Consider the following 23,513-nt stretch of genomic DNA (forward strand, 5'->3'; position numbering starts at 1 on the left):
GTAAGGATGAGATGACAGCATTGCTCTAGGCAAGTGGCTGTCACAGATGAGAATGGAGGCTTGGAGTCAAGCCCATGGCTATTGATATCTTCTGGGCAGACATGATCAGGTCTAGACCTGAAAGATGTAGAAGGGAAAGGTAGGGCAGTCTCCCAATGTGAAGACTACTGGGAAAGCACAGCTAACAGATCCCTCTGATGCTTGGCACAAGGCATGGAAGAGCCCAGAAGTTCAAGAGCAGGTAAAGGTTCTGGCAAAGCAGCAAAGGAAAAAAGAAAGCCATGACCCATAGGCAAAGAGTGAGGAAGCAGGGGCTCAAGGGAAGGAGGTACAAGTCACATACAGGGACAGAGGACAAAGTAGTGACATAAATGTTAAAATGAGCAAAAACTCCAAAATGCTGGTGTCACAGGAGCACTTGGAAACAGCTCTGGGAATTAGGAGCTGAGTCCACACATACAAATAGGTGAGCTTCTAGCCTATAAATATTAAGTAGGAAGGGCATCTAATTTGCATGTAAGTATATACTTTCTTCTAATGAACCAGAAGATGCTTCAGTGTCATTATGATCATTAATGCTCACCAGTGTATGATGCTACTGAAGTTGCCGTAGACAGAAAGGTAACTGTGATACACACATGTGCAGTCATACTAATCAGTATCAGACATGCAAATGGGTCTATTACTAACAATTGCTGGAAGGTTCAAAGTCTTAAAGCCATTTCACCAATAAAGAAATAAGGGACCCAAGGAATATAGGGATATTCTCAAGAATTTCTAAGTAGGATTTATTTAGGTTTGGGACTCAGACATTATTTTTTAATTATTATTATATAGTGGGTAAGGTAAAGACCCTGCTTTCTCTGGGGAAATGAGGCAAAGACCCCACCTTCTCTGAATACAAACAAGGAATTTAGAAGTACCACAAAGTTCTGTGGTATGCATTTATATGTTCATAAGCATTGCCACCACCTGCCAAATCCAAGTTTTTCTTCAGGTCCTCCCGTGGCATTCTGGGTGTTTAGACGTTACCTCAATGAGCAAACAAAAAGGCCCCCTCCCGGGTCTTATGGCAGATAAGAAGTAGTGAAAAACACAAGTATATTTTATTTTTGATAGGATGAATGCCTTGGAGAAAATATCAAGGGGGAGGGTGGCCTCATGAATGCCGTATTTGAACAAGAATTTTAAAGACTCTCAAGAACGGACGGAGATTTGATTTTATAAAGAAATCAGACTGAGTGTGGCACTTGATGTGATAAGTTAAGGACCAGAGATGAATGTGTGAGAACCGAAGTCATCAGTGTCCTGACTGAAGGCTTAATTTGGTCATCTGGATAAGCAAAGAAAGCCATGTCCATCTATCATGGCTACTGTCTGGGGATCCATTCAGCTCACCAGGCACCCATCACTGCTTTCTAAATCCCCATGGATGTTCCTGACAAAAGCCAGACGAGGACACTCATAGCTAAGCTCCCACAGCTTTTCTGTGGCTCAAGGACAAGGCTGCAGCATAATATAATGAAGCTTGAGACCCAAAGCTTGAAGGGTCTGTGGACAACATAAAGTCCCCAACCTTCCCTAACGGATGAGAAAAGTGGGCTTCAGGAGTTGCAGGTACTTAAGGTCCCAGAGTATTTAGTAATAAAAGTCTGCTAAATAGAGAAAGTGTAAGTTTCCCTGAAATCCCATGCTTCAGTCTTTACCATAGGAACTCTTGTTTCATTTCCCTCTCCTTAAGCATTTACACAAATACTCTCTGATACTCAAGGATACACCACGAGGAAACTTCCAGCTTCATGTAAACCATGAGTAAATTACTTTGATACAGCACAACTCCTTATAAACCTTTTATTTATTCTAACTTTTTAAATTCTATTCATTTTTGTTTTATACAATACATCGAACTGCAGCTTCCCCTTCTTCTACTCCTCCAAGTCTCCCTCTCCTCTAGAAAAGATCAGGCCTCCCAGGGACATCAACCAAACACAGCACAAGATACAGTACAACCAGCTACAAACCCTCACTCACATCAAGGCTAAGTAAGGCAGTAGGAGGAAAGGGGTCACAAGAGCAGGCAAAGGGTTAGAGATACCCCCACCTCTCTCTGTCAGAGTCCCCCTAAAACCCCAAGCCAACAACCATTACATATATGCATAGGACCTAGCATAGACCCATGAAGGCTCTGTGATTGCTATTTCAGTTTTTGTACACTTTTATGAGCCCTGCTTAGTTGACTTAGAGGGTCATGCTCTCTTCCTGTCTTTTGGTATCTTCAACTGTAGCCCAGACTGGATTCAAATTCCTGGCAATCCTCTAGTCTCATGTCCCCACACCTGGCTTTAAATGTTTTGCTGAACTGATTTAACCATTATACCATATGATTATAAATGTGTGAGTTAGACATGGAAGGCAAGTGAGAAACCAGGAGATTTATTAATTTTCCCCAAGTCACTCAGTCTGTTAAAGCAGTAAGCAATCCCTAGCTGAAAAAAAAAAATCTGTTCTTTTCATTGTTAAAATGCTCTCAGATATAGGCAAATACCCATATAGACCAGTATGATTACTAATTAAGAATTTAATTTAAAATCATCTTTGTCAGAATTTTTGAACATAAATATTAAGTTTGTCAAAATAATATTTGATTAAGTGCCACATATAATTCAGTCAGAGTATGTGTTACTCTAAGAATAGGTATATTTCTCCTGGGAAGTAAACCCTCTCAAACCCATAAATTTTTATAGCAGCCTGAAAAACAGCTCCAGCAAATGGATGCATCCTTCTATAGTGATTTGGTGGTTCCATAAAATTACCATTGATTCAGGGGATTCTCCCTTGACAATTGGTTGGCAAAGTTCGTCAGCTATTATCTGTGATCCTGGATGCTGGAAATGAAATCTGTTGTCTAAAAGGAGATGTTTATCTCATTTTTCTATCATTTTATTTTATATAAAATTTTGAACTTTACAGGTACAAGCATGACGATAAAGTTATAAGACAGAGCAGGAGAGATGTCTCAGTGGCCAAGAGCAGCTGCTGCTGACTGCTCTAACAGACCACCCAGGCTCTAGTCTCAGGAAAATCCCACACCAGGAAACTCACAGTCACCTATAACTCCAGCCTCAGTGGATCTGATATCTTCTTCTGGTCTCTTTGTATACCTGCATTGAAGGTGGTATACAGACATTCGTATACACATGAAATAAATAAAAACTTTTTAAAAATGTTAGGTGTTTTGTGAAGCACTCTTTGTCCATGCTATGAGTTGAGGAGTACATATACAAATGCATTTGTCTATCAAGATACAATTTCACGCAGTGAATATATGCAGATAGTAACTAGGGAACTCAGTGGATTTTAGACATCTGTGCTTATTTGTAAATAATACAGGGCAAACATTTATCACTCTCAAAATTCCTCTCATGCCTCTCAGGAGGTATGGTGATAATGAACCATTCAACATGAGTGTTGGCAACCAGTGTTTGGTCCCTGCAAAAAAAACAGCATTTACTCTTAACTATATCATTTTTTTTTTTTATATATTTTTATTATTATTAACTTTCTATATATATACATTTTTGATATTCCTTTCTCGTAAAACATCCCCCTCCCCTTCCCCCTCCCCTTCCTTATGGGTGTTCCCCTCCCAACCCCCCCCCTTGCAACAGTCTAGGATTTTTAGACATCTGGTGCTTTATTTTCATTGTAAATAAGTCCAGGGCAAAAGCATTTTGGTCATTGCTGTACATATGGGGTCTCAAAATTCCAGTTCTTTCTCTGATTCCTTCAACGCCTGTTCTCAGGAGGTATTTGGTATTCTGGCTGTGTCTCTCAGGATAATGAACCATTCAACATCCGAGTTTCATTTGTTCTAGGCATCTAGGGTAATTCAAGCATTTGCAATAGCCACTTATCAATGAGTACATACCATGTATGTCTTTCTGTGAATGATTTTTCCAGTTCCCCATTTGCCTAAAAAAAGTCATTGTTTTTGATACTCTGAGTAATATTCCATTGTAGATGTACCACCTCTCCAGTTCTTCATCCTTTTCTTAAACAATCCCTACCCCTAGATACAGTGAATCATCTTTCTCCCATATTTATAGCTTTTTAATTGTAGCTTCCATTCTTGTGACTGTTTTGAACAACATCTCACTGTGAGCCTTCTGCTCCTAGCCACCATAGTAGCTTTTGCAAGATAAGCTTTAATAAGATACTCAACCCATCTCAATGGTGTTCTCATGTAAAATTAAACCCCAATCTAATGATTCCATCCAAAAAATACCACTTCAGGAAAACTGAGAAAGGGTCCTTTGAGTCATTGTGTTCTAGAGTTCTATTGAGAAACTCTCTGGAGGCAAACAGAGTTAAACCATATAAACGCTTTCTCATTGGTAGCACAAATGGGTGAAGGAGGCATTTGCCTTTCAAAGGAAGAAGAGCTTCCCAGAATCCATCTGCCATGGTGCCATGGCAAGAGAGACCACAGATGCATATCTTTTGTACTAATGGGTCACCTAGACACACATAGTTTTATGTGTTCTATTAGGATGTAGTTAAGTAATGAATTTCAAAGGAAGAAACAAAGTAACCTGAACATGGCTATACACAGCCATGACCCCAGCACAGAGCCTACGGAGGCAATGGGAATTTAAGGCCAATCTGGATTACAAACAGAGTTAGAAGCCAGTCTCAGGAAATCAAAGCAGAATCACTTTGTTAGTGAAGATGAATTAATAGGATTGTTGTTTTGACGTCTTCTATTTGGAGTCTTAGTGTGTATATTGTGGACAGCTTTCTCATATAGTGAGGCCACCATTCTTTCTAAAGTACACAGTCCATGTTGGAACCAATGTTTGCCATGGCACTGTCAAAGTTACACTGTCCAGACTCATCCCTTCCCTGCTCCCTGCCTGCTGGAGCAAAGCAGATGGCGACTGGGAGGAACAGGTAGGTACTCAGCAAGAGAGAAAACACAGTGGGAATGTAATGGTAACACTGGATAAAGCAGCAAAGGAAAAGAGCCAGGAAGAGGTTAACAAAAGAGAAGAAAGAAGACAGCCACATGGCCTCACTGGAATTGGAGAACAGTTCAGCTCTGCTCCCAGACAACTGCCTTTCAGCAGTCTTCTTTCAAGAACTATAGCATGCCCAGTGCACAACCCCAGTCAGGGTTATTACAGTGAGACACTGTCTAAGGATCTGCTTGAAGAATGACGCTCACTCTGGCACTTATTAACTCGGAGCTCAGTGAAAGCAGAATTAGTGGCTGACCACTTCAACCTTGGCAAGTAGTGGCAGGGCCTCCAGGCATTCAAAACACATCCTGTGGAAGACAAGGCATTCGCAAGTGAGTCTGATCCTATCAGAGGAATTGGAAATGTGTTTTGTACAGAGAGGGTCTCTCTCTCTCTCTCTCTCTCTCTCTCTCTCTCTCTCTCTCTCTCTCTCTCTCTGATCCTGGCAGTATTGTCTTTATCAGCAAATTGTTCCTGCTTTAATAGGTTTAATAGGCACCATTGCTTTAGTGGTTAAAACGAGAGGAATAAGGCAGCTGTATCCACAGTCACCTACACAGCCCCAGCATTCGTATGGCCATCAGCAAAGAGCTGCTCCCAAACCAATCTCACAGGATTTATACACGAAGTGAACCATGGTGACACAGTCCTCTGAGTTCTGCGGGCCCAGCTGAGAGTCAGGTCAGGGGCCAGAGCTTACAAGTTTTCCTTTAGAGGAGGTGACTCACATTTGGCAACAGGAGTCTGAAGCAATAATGAGGACAGTCACCTCTCCAAGTGGCAGCAAAGGTGAAGTAACAGGGACGGTGGGACCTGCAACTCAGCATACAGCCTCGTCTCTTGGCCTGATTGTCTTTACCACGATCTGGCTATTTAGTTCCTTTTTCTCAGTTTACCTGATGCCACAAAAGTTAATGCTAACCACATGTATGCCTAAATCTGTTTACTCTGCAGAGGGCTTCACCTTATTCACAACCCATCATACGACCGACATTATTGTAGTCCATTTAAAGACTAGGATTTCAGGCCCAAGCTGATACTGAAATCTGGCTCAGGTCACAGAGTTGGGATCCTAATGGAGCCCGAAACCAATTCTCAGCTTTAGTGCTGTTTTACTACGACATGGTCATTTCATCTTCTCATATTTATTTGCTGTACTCCCTTCTCCTTGGCATCCACTCTCTTTCTTGCTTAGATGACTGGAGTAAAGTTCACACACACACACACACACACACACACACACACACACACACACACACACAATGTATATATATATATATAATATAAACAGAGGTTAATTCATATATTACAGAGGAAGACAAAGACAATAGCATGGGCAAGACGGATTGAGAAATGGATAAAATATTTCAAGATGTCCAGACTCAGAAAAGTGGATGAACAGATACTCTTGAAAGGGGAGTGTCCCCTTGGGATTGCCAGAAATTATAGGTTTTGAGAAGCTGCAAAGAACCTTCGAAGCCTTTGCTCTTGGGAGAAAAGCCCTATAATTCTGAGATCCAGAAAGGAGTGGAACCAAGACCTTTTAGAGACTTCTACCAACACTGTTTATTCTACTTTCAAAGGCTACTCCTATGTCAACTACCACCATCACCTTCATATGTGGCTTCATAGGTCACAAGGAAGACAGTGGGCTCCACAGTACACAGAGGCATGTTGATAAGCCCCCAAACTGCCTCATGGTAGAGCAAGTGAAGCTGTCACTCAAGACATTGTGTCACATCTTTCTGGCATTTGCCACCAGTGCTATACTAGGATTTCTGCAGTAGGCAAAAGTCAAAATGGTATTTCACAAGCCCTATGCTTGACCGGTAGTTTGACTTGGATAGGAGAAAACCTGAGTGTGCAACATTTTTAGAACTAAGAATTTTCCAACTTTTACTTCAGATTTTTAAGAACTATGGGCATTGGTGTCTTCTCAGGTGTCTTCTCTTTCTTAGACGCCAGTATAATGTTTTCTGTCTAATACGTCTTCCGAAGTGTAGCAAGGCATCATTACTGAGCAAGAACACTGAAATCATAGTCATAACCTACACTCATAGCCCACATTGCTGTCAGGAGCCCAGAAGCACCGTTTCTCTGCTAGACTGCTTGTGCTTCTTAAGCAAGTAATTCTTTCTCTGGTATTAGCGGTATTAGAGCTTATGTCTTTAGAACAAAAGAAATGATTAGTTCAAATGTATTTGGTTCTCTTTTTTAATGTCAAGAACTCTGGTCAATAACCATCTATGAGCCATGTCGCATACTATCTCCTTATTTTCAGGTGCTAACAATACTCTGATTCACATCATTGGTCAAAAATCCTTTACCTCAGTTTATGATTTCCACTGCAGTCTCAGAGAGTAAAAGACTGACCAAGAACAGTCCTTGCAGGGTTACTTCATGGGGCTAGGGCCTGACCAGTGAGCTTGGACCCACTTCTGCCAATGTGCTCGAGGCATCAGGTTGAAACTATAATGAGGTTATTCCATCCTGATTAAAGGAGTCAGGAGGACAAATAATTTCCCTTCATCCTCTCTTACTACTTTCTGGGCTTGTGGACAACACATGGAGAGAAAAAGAGGATATAAAATCTACCTGGAAGTAGGTAAAGCAGTGCTTCCTGCCCCAGTGCTTCCTGGGTTCATAAGTCTGATCTACAATGGTATGTGTGAAAACAATCCCTTTAAGGTTTTGATTACTATAAGCAGGGTTTGAAGGACTGATGGCTAAATGCAGTCTGCATGGACATAGCTCTCAAATGTCCTTTTCCAATGAAATCTCCTGTAAAATCCCAACATACAGAATAAAATAATGCCTCTGGCCTCCACCAGAATAGAGTAATCCAAAGCCATTCCCTTCCAGTTGCCTGCAAGTTCTATAAAGCCAGACTTGTCAGGAACGTTTCTCAGGAATGTCTTTTGTTGGCAAACATATAATTCCCTGGATGTGGGCCCTTCTCAAGTATAAATTAGTAGAGCTCCCATTGGAACTCCTTGTCCTGTTTCAAAAAACTCTAGGCCTCAGTCTGTGAATTATACTTGCCCATGGACCCTACTTTTGAGTGACACCACCCCATTTTCTGGGGCTACAACAGCGGTTTGACTAATGTCATGGTGGATCTCTCTGCCCTCCCTCTTGTCTGTCTGTTGATTATCTTCCTATGTAGACTATCTATTCATATTCTATTTATTTTACCATCTATCATGAATCTCATCTACTAATCATTTATCTCCTCTCTCCATCTCTGTGCCTTTCTGGACCACTATACATACCTATCTCGACTCTCTGTGATATCTATCTGTCTTTCTATCTATCTATCTATCTTTCTATCTATCTATCTATCTATCTATCTATCTTTCTTTCTTTCTTTCTTTCTTTCTATCTATCTTCTAGTCTATTTTCTACTCTCTTTCACTCCACATCACTCCTTGTGTCTTTGTCTCTGTTACCTGCCTTCTAGTTACCCTTCATATCTCTGTAGCTATCACACATAATCGTCTATCAGTCCTATATCTCTGGAAAAAATTACGAACATCCATTTTTTTGCTCTAAAAAAGCATACAGAACATGATCTTCTTTTTCAAAACTTTGTTTTAATAAAGTAGGTCTAGCAGAGCCTGGAATAGCTTCATTCCAGTAGTGACTTGCTCATGTCCACCTGGTCCCTTCACTCAATGTTCCTGCAGGAATAGTTCTGTAAGGAATACAGGCTAAAATAAGGCCCCAAGAGCCTGTTCTCTCCTGCTTTGGAAATCTGAGCCCTCTGGGTAATGCTATTCTTACAAAATGTGCTTTCTGATTGCTTCCAGAAGGTACTGCAGAGCAGGCTGACCATAATGTTTCTCCTTGTGAGGAAGGTAAGGCAGCCTTGTGCACTGTGGTTGAGTTACCTTCATGTGAAGGCCTGCAGAGCAGTGTCTGGTGGATTCTAATAATTGTGCTGATTTCCTGTACGGAGATCTCCCTTGGTGTCCCATGCTCATTTTGCCCACCTCTGTCCTTCCTGGAGTCACCTCTGTGCCAGATTTCTTTTTCTCTGCCCTCCTCTTCCCCGGACCCCCTTTCACATCACAGGAGAATGTGAGATTCCCTCATTTGTAAAGAGAAACTACAGAGTTTCTTCCCAGTTTGGGCACTGCTTCGCACAATCCTGCAACCCGGAGTTGCTATGTCACGCCTCTTTCTGCAGAAAGCTTGACACGTACTAAATTTAGAGGGGCATGACATTCCGGATCACTCTCTGTCTCTGTTACTGGCAAGGGGTGCTTGGCTGTGGTTCAGCTTAGCTCCTAATCTGCCCAGGCACCAGGAAGGAGAGCCATGGTCCATCTTGACTTCTAACTGCCCTCCCTCGCCTATCGGGAGTCCTTAAATACTTTAAGCTGCCCCACCCTGCTCCGCCCTACCCAACTCTAACCCTTCCAGACACAAAGATGAGGTTAATAAGGAAAGCATGTGTATGACTGAGAAAGCCAGCTGCCAGTCACACACCGATTCCATCCCCCAAAAACAAAACTGTGAGGAAAGTAAGTACCAGCTGCCAATCTGAGAATTTTACCAACACCATGGTTTCTGCCTACTTTTCTTAGGTCCAGGACTGGGGAGAGAGAGAGACATCTCAACATCTACACTCTGTTTATCCCCTCACCATTCAGTACTAACAATGACCTCTTAGGGAGGTTCAGGACCCTGACTTAAACTCACCCTGTTTTCTAAGAGAAGCACCCATAAGGTCTAGTAGCTCTTTGCTAATGACCTATTCAGGCACTCCAGCCTTTGCTCTGGTTTCCCTAGGCAGGCTCTTGCCCAAGTCCCCTCCAGACTAGCCCTGAAAGGGGATGAATGAGCTTTAGTCCAAAGTTGTCCGAGCTGAGCCAGACTCTTAAAAACAGTGGCACTGCATGGCTTGTCTTCTAAATACATATGCAGAAGGGAGTAATAAAGTAGTTCTAGGAAGGCTACTCTATGTATTACAGTACAGTGTATATGTATGAGAAAGAACTAAGATTGAAGGGGAGAGGCAAAGTTCTCTTCTGCTAAAAATTAGTCAATATTTTTAAGGCACTACTTCTAGTTAGGTGAAAGTAAAATGGGGTAGTCGATAAAACATTCGCACTATTTGTCTCTGTTTTTTAACAGTGATTTTTTCAAAAATAAATGACTGTTTTCTGCTTTTGCTCTATTATCTGTTATAAAATACAGAGGCATTTATTAAACTACACGTTATTTCTTCCACCGAGTAAAAGGGGAATTGCTTACCAAGGCAGAATAACAATCTAGCATAGTTCTACACAAATGTATTATTGCCATTCAAATCTCACATAAGAAAGCCAAAGTCACATTTGAAAATTAAACACCGGGAACCCTTACACACACATCTGCTCCTAACCAAAAAGAAAGTGTATTCCAAAATAAGTACTTCAAACTCTGATTCCCTCCAAAACCAGGACAGTTTCCTGTTTGGAACACCCCCTCTTAAAATCCTGGAAGCTTTTAAAAAAAAAAAACACAAAACGGGAACATCTTCATCGGAGATTATCTTTGCAGTCAATCAAGTGTCCGGTGAAGCAGAAAGGGAAACTTCCAGACCGCTGGAACAGGGTGACAGCACAGGAATCCACACTTTTCCTCCCTCACTGTTGATAGCTGTGCAGTGCTAACTTTCCTAAGTGCCCCGGAGCTGTTCAAACTCAGATCTTAAGGACCCGTTGCCCCGCAAACAAAGCTGAGAAGCATCCAGTCCCTCTGCCCAGGTGATGGGGCAGAAATGTGTTAATTCACACATACACATGCAACCTCTCCCCACCCTGAACCTCTCCCAGTGTTGGTGAACGAAAAGCAGACAGGGCTCAGGAAGCTAGGCTGGTAAGGCAAAAACTGCACGGTCCCCTACCTCTCTTGTCTGTTTCACAGAGTGGCGGATGAAAGTCCCCCGTGGTCCTGGGGAAAGCTGAGAGGCTCTGATGGAGGCGGCCACTCAGCCCGCCCATGTGAGCAGGCCCTGCCTGCGCTCAGGAGCTGCCCCAGTCAGATTTTCCAGCCGCACAACTGCAGCCAAGTCCCTGCCCATGCCTGAAGAATTTCCTGAACAGCATTCCCGCTCTCTCACTGCCTGCTTTGAAACCCTACTCTGCCTCTACTTCGATCCGGTTTTGTCAAGCTGACTCCCAGCTACTGGGCTGTCTCCAGATATCAATGGGAAACACGTGTGTCAAACACAGACTGGCTTTCTTGCAACAGCGCTCATGGCGTCTGTCTGCTAGGCTCACACACACAGAAAGAAGGCTGCTTCTAGAAATGAGTTGGATTTCCCAGCACAGGCTGGTACTAGATGTAGTAGACATATCATACCCCCTCCCTCCCCTTCCCTCCCAGTTCAACATTGTCTCTTTGTACCTTGCCGGTTCCACATGGAATCCCCCACTGCTCAGGGGAAGCCCTGTGTGCTCCCTCTTAGCACTCCTAATACCAAACAGACGGCAGCTAAGAGATATAAATTCTAGCTCCATCTTCCTCTCTGGCCCTTCCTAAGTTTTTTCCCGTAAAATTTCAGTTGCTGGGGAAGCAATATTTTTAGCGTTTCCAGTTCCGTTCTCCCAAGTTGTCCTCTCCACCTGACTCGTGCTGCATTTATCTCTGAAACTAAAAATAATGCAATTATTTTCCTCAGACACTTCTGATACTTTTTGCTCTAAAGCTGTGCAGGTAACATGGTACCGACTGCAACGTTCTTTCATGCTGGGACAACTCTGTTAAGGTGACAGGAAAACGGAAGAACCCGGGACCAGAATGCATCCTACATCTGTGCAGCTGTAATTTTCTTTTTCCTGGGTGGCGTTCCCTCAAGATGTTCTGGGTACCTCCTGCTGGGATTTGTGGTCTACCTTCGACATTTTCTCTTTCCTATCATAAAAAAAAGGAGAGAAACCTCAAAACACACGTGCTCCCAAAGGGAAGCTACCCGTTTCTAATAAGCCAAAGCCAAGTTTTCAAGTTAATGTTCCAGGAAACAGGTAAAGGAGGAACATTTGGTGTGTGAGTTTCGTCGTTTTGTTTTGCATTCACATTTAAATCACATGGATCAACATTTTTTTCTCTCCCTCTTTCCTTCTTTCTTTTCTTCCTCTTTTTTTGTCTTTTGTTTGTTTGTTTGTCTTCTCGTTTTCTTGCCAGATTTCAAAACTATTTCTGTTCTAGAGTGGGCTGCTGTAAATGTTGGAACTCACTGGGGTTCAGGGTTTAGTATCACATTGTAGCGAATCTTCTCAGCACAATTATGTTTTTGCCTTAGGCAGTATGGTAGGCATTCCTGCAAGCATGCATGCCAGTGTATGTGTATTCAGGCAGGCACATGTGGTGAGACACGCCCATACATCTGAGGTCATAGGAACGTAGAGGCTGTCCAATCCAAATAGTTTCCAGCCTTCGTCTTATACAGAGAAGCCCAGGCCTGGGGAGATGCGATGATTCATCTTGCATTGCAAAGATAGTTCTTTCCAGAGCTGATGCTGGGGAAGGAAGGCATGCTGTAACCCTGTCGTGTGTGCTCTTTCTATTGTAGTGTATTCTGGGAGGGGTTACAGTACCCAGCTTTCAGGTGAGCAGCCTTCAGTTAATTCTGAGTATAACTGTTTCTCTCCTCTAACTAGCTGCCCCAGCTGTAGGTTCTAGTCAACTCATTTAAACTCTCTGGGGCCTTGCTCTTGTCAACTGTGAATTAAAATTAATAATTGGACCTGCTTTATAGGAGTAGTTACTGGTTTATTGAGGTAATCCCTGTGATGAATTTACAACAGTGCCACAAATCACTAAGTTTCTTTGTTGTTTTGGTGAAGTAAAACCTAGACCCTTTTTTTTTTTTTTTTTTTTTTTTGTTCTTTTTTCGGAGCTGGGGACCCGAACCCAGGGCCTTGCGCTTCGAGGCAAGTGTTCTAACCACTGAGCTAAATCCCCAACCCTAGACCCTTTCTTTTATCTGATTTTTTTCCCTAGATATTTTATGCTGTCTCAATCAGGCATATCAACTCAAATACAGGAGACTGCCTCAAGGTTTAGTTGGAACAATAAGCCAGTATGCGGCTACTCTTCCTTTATTACCAATCAGAACGCTGGAGTCTTTTCTCTAGGTTAACCCTTAGGAAAGGCAAACAGTAGAATCGAATCCACGGTGTGTCACGTGAGGCTGCACCAAGTGCTGTCCAGAGAATTAGGCTTCATCCCTAAGCTCAGAACAGTAGTTCTATAACGAGACGGCCGTTTACAGTTGCAATGCCCACGTTCAGAAACAGCTTCATCCCCAAAGACCAGCAGCAATGTGAAAATCCCCACACAGTGAGAGAAATCACTCAGAGGAAACAGCTGCTACAAATCCTAAAGAATTGGATGTTGATTTGTGGGTTTCTACTGCCTTTGTCTTAGTTGTGGTGGTGCCCAGTGCTTAATTAAGCTGTGTGTAGCTTCCTCCAGACAGATGGAGTTCAAGCAGTTCTTAATGTTGAGTGGTTTACAAATGTTTAAGTTATTAGAGACGGGGCAACCCACTTTGAAAGCAAGCTCACAGTTCTATTTTCATAATTTTTATATGTTGGGTATTGTGTAAGATAAGGCAGAATGAGGGTGGCCAGTATGACACCCGGTAAATGTTCAAATTACCTAAGTGCGGCTAGTGTTTATAATACAGTGCTCCCTTCGCAAAGGATGGTAGAACTCATTCCTTACTCTCCTTTTCTGACGGCTTCTCATCCTCATTGGTCAGTTCTTGAACTGTTCTCAATTACAGCAGAGAGAATTCATTCAAGTTAGCCAAAGGGGGAAAAAAGGAGAACATACTAAATCAACAAGTAAGTTTGCATGTAGTCCTGAAGCACAAGAAGAACGAGGAGGATGTTGTCAAGGCTTTGTCTTCTTTTCCCCTAGGCTTTTCTCGGCTCCAATGCCATCTCTGTTCTCTGCAATGGACAGTGAGGCATTCCCAGAGGCTTCACTCTCACAGAGAAAAATCCAAGATCTTTCCATCAGAAAAGATCTACTCTATGAGGTCCACCTTGATCCACACGATCGCTGCCAAACAAGTTCTCTAACAGAACAGATGGTCAGACATATCTGTCTCACATGATACACTGGCAGGCTAAGGGAAAGGAGTGAGAGCCATCTGTGTCACATGGGTTGAGTAGAATTATCAAGAGATTGAAGGGGGAAAAATAGAAGGGAAGGTCGGGGGATGGATTAGTGGGTAAGTGATTCTTCTGGAAGCACGGGGTTCTGAGTTCAAATCCCTACAGTCCATTAAAAGTCAGTCATGGTTTCCAGTAAGTTTATTTATCCTAGTGCTGGGTGTTGGGTAGAGTGAGCTTCGGGGCTTGCTGGAAGCCAAGCTACCTCAGATTCAGGTTATTTCTTTGAGACACGGTCACGTTGAGACCTGTCACGTTCCTGATTGAGACCCTGTTTCTATGGAGTAGGGGAGAATGATAGGGCAGGGCACTGAATAACTTCCTCCTATAGTCTTTGCACACATATATTACACACACACACACACACACACACACACACACACACACACCCCACAATAGAAAAATAATAAAGTGAAAATCCATCTGTGAAAGTGCTAAGAGAATAAGAATATACTTTAACATCTTTCCCTCTTGGAAGAGTATAAGGCAATGTTTACTCAGAAGATAGAAAAAGAATTTATCAGGCTCAGGCCAAAACAATTGAATTCAACTTAATTAAGCATGTAGCAGCACAGTGCCCTCTTTTATGCGAGGTTTCATTTTGCAGACAGTGCCCAGTGAGAAGGCACACCCTGTTTGGATCTTCAAAATAGTATAGGCCACTTTCCAGTGGCCAATGGCAAATGGTAATCAGTTGATTTGGAAGAGACTTTTCGTGTAAGAATTTGGACCTATTCATGGATCAGTGACAAATTAATGGCACACATATTGTGAGAGTATCTTTATTGGCAAGACATACTAAGGTCACCTACAGTTTTGAAAATTCAGTTTTCCAAGTACTACACAGGGAGGGTTTCTTAAAATCAGTCATTGCCTTGAAAAGGAACTGGTATAGAAGTGAATAGCCAAATGGAACTCATTGCAAACACTCTTTTAAAGACAATTAATTTAACAGCCTGGAGAAAACATGGTATTGTTGAACAGTTACCCTTAAAATTTTTTTCCCCTTTACTATAAAACACTGGTCAATTCTTTGAAATTTCTTTCTGCTCCATAATTTCTCCTAATATTGTAGCTTACTGAAAGTAAACTCTTGAAATACTACATTTTTATTTGGAAATAAAATTTATTGATCAATAAAAATGGCCCAGACTCCGTGATAGCCAGAAATGAGAAAGAGCTGTGTTGGAAAAATCCACAACAGCCCTTTTATCCATTTTTACACTATCAGTCTGTTTAGAACAAAACCCAACTGTTGAGCGCTGGAATTTCAAGTGAATTTCAAACCATGCAAATACCAAGCACTTTAAACTACGATTTAGGTCCCCAGAAACTTAATTCCTGGATCTGGGAAGTGGTTCAGTGAGTAAAGTGTTTGCTATGCAAGCATGAGGACCTGGGTTCAGATCCCACTACCCATGAAAAAGCAAGTCATGTCTGTCTATGCCTTATAGGCTTTGTGCTTAGAGGAATGGGAGAGGGAAACAGAGACAGGAATGTCCTGGGGGCTCACTGGTCAAGCATCTAGTTGAAATGTTGACTTGGTAAGAGTCAGTGAGAGACACTATCGCAAAAAATAGAGGGGAGGCTGAGGAAGACACTCAATATTAACCTCTGGCCTATACTTGGGTCAATGCACCCCAACATGTGTGTATTACACACATACCTTCTTCACAAACATAACAATCGTAAACTAAAAGTATCAAAGATACAAAATTCATCACTCACTGTATATTTTTTGAATTTTGTTTTTTTTAAAGAATTTCATACACGAGTGTTATATCTTCATCATTTCTACTCTCTCTCCCATTCTCTCCCATGCCAACTTCTCCCATGCTCCCCTGGAGCTCTCCTTTTAAAATTGTTATAGACACACATGCACATATATGTATTTATACATTTACATATAAATGCAACATGCTGAGTCCACGTGGTGTTGTGCATAGGTGTTTGTGTTTAAGGCTGGTTGCTTTGGATTAGATAAACTCTCAGAGTGTTCGTGCCTAGAGAATATTGATTCTGCTTACTGCCCGCAGCTCTTCATCAATGGGTGGGACTGTGTGAGATTTCTCCCACCCATGCAGACATATCAACTAGCTCTTCAGCTGCCGAACAAGTAATGGAACTGCAGTACAAATGTACAACAGAATTCTCCTCAGTTCTAGGGAAAAAAATCATAAAATTTGTAAGTAAATGGGTAGAACTTGAAAGAAAATACTGCCCTGAGAGAGGTAACCTAGACCCAGAAAGTCAAATATCGCTGTGCATTTCAGAGAATTTCATGGTCACAAGATACATGATAGACACCGAACTGGGAAAATACATAATTCACAAGAAGTCTGAGGTGAAATAGATGTTGCATACATGTCTGCAACTTCCGTGAGAGTGTACAGAGCTAGCCATGGAGGTCTTCTGGACCACTTCACAGTCTTTCTAAAAGGAAACATTTTAAAAATACATAAACTTCAAAATTAATTAATTAATTAATTACTTGCACAAGTGGCTGACTGCAGGATTTCTTTGTTCAGGTTTGAAATTTGAACAGACCTCAATTACTATCGTTAAAAATATTTACCTGCATTTCCATCCTCACTGCAGTGTGATTCACAATAGCTGGATTCTGGATTTAACCTAAGTACCCACCAACCGCTGAACAGACAAGGGAAACGTGGTACGTATATAAAATGGGCTTTATTCATCCACAGGAGAGAACAGGATTGTATCATTTGCAAGCCTGTATACAGAAATGGAGGTCACTATTCTCCTAAGGAAAAATATGTGTAACTCAGACACTCTCCTCCTGACTTATCATCAGTAAAGTAGATGGCCAGTCCTCACTGTGAGATGGTCTAACAAAATAACCTCAAGGAAACTAGGTTTTTACCTCTACAGCAGGAGTTGATGCGTACTGGGAGCTTATTTTCTTCTTACACAGTAAATATTTGAATGTTGGATTGTCTATTTCTGAGCTGTCTCATTAGTTGGTATTTACGTATGTTTAGAATATAAGTATGCTTTGATAGCAAGAGTCTATATTCAAACTGAACTAACATCTACCCTTAATTTCCCAAGGGCTTAATTATTACAATTTAATCAGATGATTTATTTTAGAGGTTACATTTAGAAGCTTGAATTCATTATTGCAGTTGTGTTATTTAGAAGTACGCAGCACAGTTTACTTCTTCCGTAAGATGATATTCAGTGCCACTTTGAAGAGTCCTTCCTTAAAGCTAATTGGATCCAGATGGCCAGAATCACTCATCTGTGATATGCATCACTTCCTGTCTCTTTGTCCATAGCCACTGTCACTCAGCAAGCATTTTACCTCCTCTGTCATCTCTCTGGTCTAGAAGTCAGATTCTTGAGTCTTGTCTCTTTACCCAATATTGGTATTATACCATGAACTCTTCACATTTTCTCATGTCTCTTTGGCTAGTATGGCTTTCTCAACAATTGTATTGAATCCGCTAATATTTTCCTATAGTGAGGCCATGATAATTTTGTTAGTTGATCATCTTTCTTCTATATTGATTTCTGGCTCTCCATTCTGTTTCGTGGCCTATGTGTCTGTTTTAAATGTTAGTACCATCCTATTTTGGTTACAATAACTTTGTAATATAATTTAGCCCCAGCACATTTATATGGCAAGGATCTTCCCCTAATGAATAAAGATTTCAGGGGACCAATCGCTGGGCAGGACTTCCAGGTCTCAAGGAGGTGGGGGAGGAAAAGAAAGGGGACTTGTTTTTTTGGAGAAGAAGATTTTGAGGTACAAGAGGCCCAGGTTAGATGGCGGATCTCCCAGGATTTAATTTCGTATGGCTTACTAATTGGGATGTTAGCTGTTGTGCCCAGCAATTGTGTTACCTGTTGACTCTAAACTAAGATTGTATGGTGTTTTCCATCAGGAGGCAACTCAGCTGAGTTCCTGAGAAAGGTACGGTGGCAGGGCACCCCAGCCAGACATGGTATTTGGATGCATGGGGCTGGCATGGCAGTGACCCACCATGGGAACATAGCAAGTTGGGTGGAGAGATTTGGGGAGCTCCAGACTAGAGAGTTTGCTGAGGTGAGAACAGCCCGCCAGCACCCAGTGGCCTGCTGGTGCCCTGTCTGGTGTGGAGATGGTACATTTCTTGATATTTCCCGCTACACATTTGATACCCTTTCTCTGTTCCTCTTGCTGAAGACTGTGTAATGGGAGTCAGGAATATGGTGCTGTGGGTTCAGGGCCGGCTTGCAAACATAAGGACCTGAGTTCAGTTTCTAGCACCCACCTCCCAGGGTGCACACATGAAATTCCAGTGCTGAAGGTAGATATAGGAACATCCCCAGGCTTGCTGGCCATCTGGACTAGCCTATTTGGAGAGATATGTGGTGAATCAGAGACTCTGTCTCAAAACACAAGAAGACAACTGATGTCACTATCTGGCTTCCACATGGACACATGAATGAGTACACATGCAAACACGCACATGGAACACACATACAAACACACACACACACACACACACAGAGAGAGAGAGAGAGAGAGAGAGAAAGAGAGAGAGAGAGAAAACAAATTTTATCTTCCTATTTCTATGAAAAAGGCCGCAGTAGTATTGATGGGCATTTTAGAGAATATGGATATTTTAACAATATTAATTCTTCTAGTCCATGAACACGGGGCATCTTTCTTTTATGTCTGTGCTATCTTAACCTGTTGAAATAAATGACTTTCAGTTTTCAGGACACAGATTTTGTATTTCTCTTTTCAATTTATTTATTCCCAGGATTTTCATCTTTTTGATACAATTAACAAAGGGAATTCTGTCTTCCTTTCAGTTATAGGAACTCCTCCTTCTGTCAATGATAGGCAGCCCATTTCCTGTTTGTACAACTGAAACTGGTTTTTCTCTGTTGATTACATATTCTGAAACTTTAATGAATGTGTTCATCCTTTGTATCAGTTTCTTGAAGGTGTCTTTGAAATTTTCTACTTAAACAGCAGTTTCATCCATAGAGACAGATTCTTTTCTGATTTGTACACTTTTTCCTTCCATAACCATCCTGGCTAGGAACCTTATACCAACAAGGAGCTGAAAATACAAAATATTTAGGGAACTTGTATGGTTGTACACTTGCACTGTTGTTGAGAACTCCTCCAAACAATCTAAAATAAAAATGAGTGAAGGACTAGAACAGAAGTGTGTACGAATTAGGCAAATGGATGTGCGTTGCTGGTGGGGTTGTAAGCTGAGACAATCACCATGTAAGAGAGCAAAAGGAATGGCACAAGATCCAACACCCATGCTCCTTCAAACATCGTTCACTGCAGACAACCCATTATGTATCAATAAATGAATGGATAGACACGCAAGATGGTTTGAATAAGCGTCACTCATGAGTTAGCCTTGATTTCTATCCCATAGTGCCCTCTATTGGTGGTACAATCTGTAAGATATAGGGCCTAATAGGAGGAGGTTACGTCATTGTTGGCCTCACAGGGGAGGTCGCTGGTGGCCTCATGAAGGATTCTGGGATGCCAGTTCCTTTTTTTGTCTCTCTTTTGCTTACGGCCTGACTTGAGGTAAACAGTCTCCTCCTTTACTAGGGACTCTCACCATGCTGTACTACCTCACTACAGGTCCAAAGAATGGGGGAGGGGAGGCAATGAATGACACACTAAAGCCTCTAAAACGGTTGGCCAAGTCAAGTGTGGTAGTTAGTGCAGATGTGCAGCTGCAGCCCTTTAAAAGATCAAACAAGGCAACTGCTTAATCCCATGAATTCACTAGAAGACTAGGCAATGCAGAAAGACATTGTCTTTAAAAACAGGAAAATAAACCACAAAACCCAGCAAAGTAAACTTTGGTGATTTCACCTTAATTATCTCGTCTTTTGTTAAAGGAGCAGAGTGGATACTATATTAATTGTTCCATAACAAAAGAAGAAACCAGGAAGCTAGAATTTAACTGGCCTGCCCAGTCTGTGTCCACAGTGACAGCTCTGGTAGATTTACAAAGTTTAATATAAAACCATGTTTATAGGGTAATTTACGTAAATCCAAATAAGTTACTCTCACATTTTATTTACTTTGCTTTCTTTAATTTGCATTCTCTTCTGTCTAATGACATCGTTACCAACCTGTTGACAAAAATCTCAGGAAATAGAAGACTTTCGAACCACCTTATTAATTAATATGGCCTTCATGCCCTGCATATTGAATCTTTGGAGCTCAACAATGCAGTGATCTTCCTTCAGACTAAGCGCTTGCTTCAGCTTAATTCATTTGGCATTGTTGACTAAGTCTATTTCGTTTCTAAGGGCTCTGTTGTATGTAACTCTAGGGCACTTCAAATGCCTTGACACTAGTTTAATAGCCATACAGTTGCAATTTCTTGGGATTTAAGAAAATGTGAATGAAGGTTTCCAAAAGGAAAAAAAAAAGATGCCTCAGGTCTCAGTAGGAGAAAATCAGGATGCTATGGTCTTGGTTGCATTTTGTATACATTTTCACAGAGGCCAAAAGGAAGGGCATGTATGAAGGACAAGATGAGCTACACTGGGGAGGGCATTCTAATGGTAAAGTTGGAGTTTATATTGGTAATATAAACAGTAAAACTATCACTTGAGTTTTTGTTTAATGAGGGACAATAGTGACACTATAGCAACCAGCTTAAGAGGCCACAGCCTCACTATGAGAAAGCACAATGTACCCTTTTAGCCATGCCACGTAAAACACATCTTCAGTGTTGAATTCTCCAAGCATTTAACACTGCAAATCTCCTTTCCCACAGTCATTCTCAGATACTGAATTTTTTTTTTAAATTAGCTTTACTGGATCTTATAATTCGTAACTCAAATTGGAGACATGGAGCCTTCCTTTATCAACATAATATTTATGTCTAACCATAGCAGCCAATGGTGAGTCAATGCACAGTGTGTGCTGGGTACGTTGATTACATTATCTGGCTTTGCAAAGCCTCATATGGGGCCAGCTCAAGGGTTGGCTCATTTTTTTTATTTTCCCCAAACCAGATAATGACTATGTTAGGCTTCCAGGCTGTGCGGTCTCTCTTATAATCACCACATTCAACTATTACAGCATTTTAAGTAGCTGGAAAGAAAACATAAATGAACAACCATGCCTTGTTCTAATGGAATTTTATCTATGGATGCCTACATTTGAATTTCATATATTTCATGTCAGAAAATATTACTCTTCTGTTGGTTTGTTTCAGTTTTTGAAGTGTGTGAAAGCCATGGTCTTTTGAAGATTTTATTTTATTTCTTTTGATTTTGAGATTATAATTATATCATTTCTGTCTTCCCTCTCCTTGCTCCAAACCCTTCCATATGGTTTTGTTTTCTAAATTATGTGTATATCTCCCTATGTGTGTGGGGTACATATACATGAAGTTAACTACAGAGCCAGAAGAGAGGTCAGAATCCTGGGGAATAAAATTACAGGAGGTTGTGAGTTACTCAACTTGGGTGGGAGCCAGGAACCTAACTCAAGGTCTGTTAATCACTGAGTCACATCTTCAGCTCCATTCTTAGCCCCTAAGTCTGACCAAACACAGATGGAAAGCTAGATTTGCCTGTGGACACTAGTTCCCAATTCCGGAGCCATCAAAGTATTTGAGACAAAGAACTGAAACTCATAGGGACTAGATTACAAGTCAGAAATTACCAGTAGAGTTAGCTTCTCTGATAGTTCACTCCTGCTTTGGTTCATGTGCCTCCCTCTATGTGATTATTTATAATCAGCGCAAAGGTTAGAATCCTAGCAAAATTCTCTCCAGTTTTCATTAAATAATTTATTTATATACTTTATCCTGATCACAGTGACCCTTTCTCCTCTCAGTATCCCCTCACATAGACCCTCCCCCACTCCCCACTCCATTCCCCTTCTCCTTTGAGAAAGGGGACATCCCCGCTAGGTACCAACACACACTGGCACCTCAAGTAACTTCTTGAACTACTGACAAATGAGTGCTGTATGCCTGGCAGTAGTTTCACTACCTGCCTCAATGATTTGTGTCCCCAAATGAAAGACACACACACACACACACACACACACACACACACACACACACACACAGCCTTTACATTTTTATATGCCTTAGGCAGCACAATGGCGGGGCCACTGCTAAACCTCTACTACCTCCTGATGATAATTCCTCGTTACTATTTACTAAATTCTCTGTTCTGTCTCAGCTGCTATGAACCCTGAGGGCTGCCCAACTGGACTGCGCTCTGGGCTGAGCTTTCTAGGCTCCTTCACATAGTGGACATGCCTCTCTTTTCTGCACTCTTCTCAGGTATGGAATCTCTCCTCTCCTCCATACTCTTCCCAGCATGGCTGCTCTTCTCCCTCAACTTCTTTTTCCTCCTGGTCCTGAGCCTGGGAATCCTAAAGTCCCGCCTCTATCTGCTCTGCCCAGCCATTGGCTGATGGCATCTTTATTTACTAATCAGAACCAACTGGGGGCAGGAGTTCTCCAGTAAACAATTTTGGGCACCCAAATTAACACTAGAATACAAGCAGCATTAGGCCAAACCCAGTACAGAAGACTATTGTCTTCAGTGTGGATTTTATCTTATTTGGAAGGGAAGTAATTTTGGCAAATCAAAAACTAATAAATGATGCTTTAAATTTACTCATTGGTCTTAAAAATGAAAATATGTAATCTTTCCTAATGTTAATAATATACTTGAAGGAGATCAAAGGAGATTGGAAAAGAAGAAGTCAAAATATCAATATTTGCAGATGATATGATAGTATATTTAAGTGATCCCAAAAGTTCCACCAGAGAACTACTAAACCTGATAAATACCTTCAGCAAAGTGGCTGGGTATAAAATTAACTCAAATAGGGGTTGGGGATTTAGGTCAGTGGTACAGCGCTTGCCTAGCAAGCTCAAGGCCCTGGGTTCGGTCCCCAGCTCTGAAAAAAAGAAAAAAAAATTAACTCAAATAAATCAGTAGCCTTCCTCTACACAAAAGAGAAACAAGCAGAGAAAGAAATTAGGGAAACGACGCCCTTCATAATAATCCCAAATAACATAAAATACCTCGGTGTGACTTTAACCAAGCAAGTGAAAGATCTCTTCAATAAGAACTTCAAGCCTCTGAAGAAAGAAATTGAAGAAGATATCAGAAGATGGAAAGATCTTCCATGTTCATGGATTGGCAGGATTAATATAGTAAAAATGGCTATTTTACCGAAAGCAATCTACAGATTCAATGCAATCCCCATCAAAATACCAATTCAATTCTTCAGAGAGTTAGACAGAACAATTTGCAAATTCATCTGGAATAACAAAAAACCCAGGAT

At 41.4% G+C, this 23,513-nt stretch overlaps 1 protein-coding gene across 2 annotated transcripts in view; it reads right to left on the minus strand.

Annotated features, from left to right (window-relative positions):
- Positions 1 to 23,513, minus strand: part of Sgcd (sarcoglycan delta) — a 911,604-nt gene that overhangs the window by 361,712 nt on the left and 526,379 nt on the right. The window contains exon 1 of one of the 2 annotated variants that reach the window (XM_032911913.1): positions 10,912 to 11,351. The exons of the other annotated variant lie outside the window; for it this stretch is intronic. The gene's annotated coding sequence lies outside the window, so the exon portion shown is untranslated. Of the gene's footprint in view, positions 1 to 10,911; positions 11,352 to 23,513 lie in introns of those variants that run through there. 2 annotated transcript variants of the gene reach the window in all.

This window comes from Rattus rattus, chromosome 9 (genome assembly GCF_011064425.1).
Source record: "Rattus rattus isolate New Zealand chromosome 9, Rrattus_CSIRO_v1, whole genome shotgun sequence".
Classification (NCBI taxonomy): domain Eukaryota; kingdom Metazoa; phylum Chordata; class Mammalia; order Rodentia; family Muridae; genus Rattus; species Rattus rattus.